This window comes from Pinus tabuliformis, chromosome 6 (assembly GCF_031772625.1).
Source record: "Pinus tabuliformis cultivar Carrire ecotype Pingquan chromosome 6, CPIR1, whole genome shotgun sequence".
In the NCBI taxonomy this organism is placed as follows: Eukaryota; Viridiplantae; Streptophyta; class Pinopsida; order Pinales; family Pinaceae; genus Pinus; species Pinus tabuliformis.
In genome coordinates, this window is record NC_142292.1 from 126,758,646 (window position 1) to 126,762,181 (window position 3,536).

The following is a 3,536-nucleotide window of genomic DNA, read 5'->3' on the forward strand; positions in this document are numbered from 1 at the left end:
TTCTCATAATTTCTACTTGATTTTTGACAAAAATTATACCAAAATTTCTACTATTTTTTAAAACAAATTTATGGCTTCACTAAACTACTCTATTTATATTTATGGTTTCAGTAAACTACTCTATTTTTAAAAGCAAACTGCAAAACATATATTAAAGCACATTTTTCATTAATGAAGACATGTCAAAAAAAATCAAATTTATTTATACTATTCTAATTTTAAAGCCAAACTACAAAGCATATATTGAGATACATTTTTCATTATTCAAAGACATTTCCAAAAAAAAATCAAGTTTATTTATACTACTTTAATTTTAAAAACAAAGTACAAAGCATATATTGAAGCACATTTTTCATTATTCAAGATATTTCCAAAAAAGAGTCAAGCACTCTAATTTTAAAGCCAAACTACAAAGCATATATTGAGGCACATTTTTCATTATTCAAGACATTTCCAAAAGGAAAGTGAAGTTTATTTATAGTTCTATGGAAGTACCACGGAGATCAAGTTACGAACATTTTAATGAATCTTTTTAGCAACTAAAAAAAGTTTTCCGACATTAATTTAATATGATATCTTATTTCCTTGGTTCCACGCAGAATATTCTGAAAACGAAATGATGTCAGTCAGGGCATTTGGTCTAGTGGTATGATTCTCGCTTTGGGTGCGAGAGGTCCCGAGTTCGATTCTCGGAATGCCCCCTTAACTCCGTGTAAGTGCTAGTTGAGATTCCATAAATCTGTTATTCGGTGGGTATAATGTTTAAACGCATGAGATTCTATTGCAATCAAAAATTTCTTTTTAGAAGCGAAGTGTTATATTTGCAAAGGCGGTTCTGTTCTTTGGCTGAAAAAGATAAAGTTATGCAAACTTTAATGAGCATAGCTTGGGCATTTGGTCTAGTGGTATGATTCTCGCTTAGGGTGCGAGAGGTCCCGAGTTCAATTCTCGGAATGCCCCTGCCGTGAATCTACGGAAGACATTAACTCTAAACGTTTTTCCATGTGACTTCAAGGTCCGAGGAAAACTTTGACATTAACTCTAAACGTTTTCCATGTGACTTCAAGGTCCGAGGAAATAATTTTTGCAATGCGTCTTACTTGGATGCAATGTGTGAGGGTTACATTTTACTCAGAATATGCAGTTTCCCTGTGACAGCCCAAAGTATATCCGGTCAAGCTCTTTAATGAAGATAAGTACAGTGATATGTAACATGTTCCCTGTGAAATTGCAATGTGTGACGGTTACATTTTGCTCAGAATATGCAGTTTCCCTGTAACAGGCCAAAGTATATCCGGTCAAGCCCTTTAATGAATATAAGTACAGTGATATGTAACATTTTCCTTGTGACTTCAAGGTCCGAGTAAAAACTTTGCATAGTAAATAATTAACATTTTGCTCGGAATATGCAGTTTCCCTATGACTTCAAGGTCCAAGGAAAACTTTGCATAATAAATAATTTTTGCGATGTGTGAGGGTTGAGATCTAAATAGCACATGCTTCACAGTGGTGTAAGTATGGTCTAATAATGGATTGTAGATTACTGTGAGTTGGTTTTTTAGAATTTAAATTCGGATGTTCTACCGTTTTTATTTTTGTTTTGTTGAGGTTTCGAGTTTATTTCACAGTTTTCATTTTTGGTTTGTCGATACCATTTCTAGTCTAGACTCGAAATGTTGACAAAACAAAAATGAAAACTGTAAAATATCCGAATTTAAATTCTAAAAAAGTATTGCCTATTTTAGTATTTATCCATTTGCCAGAAACGCTTTGTAATTTTCTATATAGTATAGTTTTGTTTCCAGCACCTTCGCAGGTTGACTTCTTATGCAGCTGTATGTACTAGCTCTCTACTTTCCTGTATTGTAATTTGGATTCTATCGTTATAATATAATCATTCTTTTTTGGTAGTTAAAAAAAACCATTTTGCTCAGAATATGCAGTTTCAATGAAGATAAGTGATGGTGAATGACTTTAATTATATCAATTTTGTTGGAGATTTCCCGAAAAGAACTGCCTAATAATTTAGCCTATCTAACATTTTTTTTCATGGGTACTCTATTCATCATAAAAAAATAAATATTATAAATCTATTATTACAAAAATGGTGACTGATTATGGGAAAGGTGGTTTTAGATATATATTCATGACCTGGAAAAAAATCATTTTGCAATGAATTTGTTGATTCAAACTCTATTTTAATATTATAATTATTTTTTATTTAACAAATTTGTATTAAGAAGTATGTCCAGTTTATTTTGGTTTGCTTTTTGTTTTTCAATAAATTTATTTATGAAATTTCAATAAGAATTATGTCCAATTTGTTTTGGTTGTTTTTTGTTTTTTTTTCATTTCAATAAATTTATGTATGAAATTTCAATAGTGTTTTCCATGAGTTTCACTTTGACAAAAGCTTTTAATGTGATACATTACGATTTTGCATCATATTGACATGTCCTTTCCACATATAAATACTAGTAAACCATGGATATAATATCACTCAAAATCTCATTTTATTATTCTCTTATATTAAACGCATTTGTTACCTTTATTTTATATTTGCTTTAACCCGAAACAACATGTGGACCTCTGGATGCTTTTATTATGTTTGAATCCAAGTTCTCTACTATCTCCATGTTCATCATATTGTTTGTGCTTGAATTCATGTCAAGCATTGCATTTAACCTTAAAGATGTTATCTCAACCAACACTCTTCCTTTGGAGCTTTCTACAACTTTACCATTGCTATTATACATCTATGCATCATCAAGTTTTCACTTTATTCCATTATTATTGTCATGGTTTATCTTTCATCTAAAGTATCTCATAGTGTTATGTGGCTCTTTGTTTATTTCTTTACACATTTTCATATACATGGACATTTAAATAACTTATGTCCTTTCACTTTGGATCTTCTAGTGTTATGTGGCTCTTTGTTTATTTCTTTATAGATTTTATTTACATGGACATTTCAATAACCTATGTCCTTCCATGCTACATGTGTAGCAAATGTGAATTTGGTTTTATCCAAAGTATATCCTAATGTTAATGTGGTTATTGATTCATTTCTTTACACATATTATTTACGTGGACATTCAAATGAATTATGCCCTTGAATGTTACATGTGTAACAAATATGAATTTTCCACCTATAACAAAGATATCAGTTTCCTCATTATCTGAAGAGTTCAAGATGCTTTCCTTTGTCTTTACCTATTACAACATTCTCTTGTGACATTTTTGCATTTTCATTGTGCACATCCTCCACCTTTTATATTCACTTATGCCCTTTGCCTTCACTGTAAATGCCTCATCTTCTACCAAAATTCCTTCTATTACCATGTGCACTTGAATCTCTCCTATACTTTTAGAGTCTAATGATACACCTCTTTTACTAAATGCAACCTATAAAAAATTATCTCATAAATGAAGCTTGTTCATCTATCTTGAGACTCGTGGCTTTTTGCCTTCCTCATGTCCACAATGATATATTGCGAAATTTCTTTGTTTATTCTTGTACACTTTAACCTTAGGAT

The 3,536-nt window shown here is 30.9% G+C and overlaps 2 non-coding genes across 2 annotated transcripts; both read left to right on the forward strand.

The window, feature by feature from the left end:
- The first annotated feature begins 629 nt into the window (after window positions 1–629).
- Window positions 630–701, forward strand: TRNAP-UGG (transfer RNA proline (anticodon UGG)). The gene has a single exon. It is a non-coding gene; the product is annotated as a tRNA-Pro (tRNA).
- A 187-nt stretch (window positions 702–888) lies between these two features.
- On the forward strand, window positions 889–960 carry TRNAP-AGG (transfer RNA proline (anticodon AGG)). Its single transcript has one exon. It is a non-coding gene; the product is annotated as a tRNA-Pro (tRNA).
- Window positions 961–3,536: the final 2,576 nt, after the last annotated feature.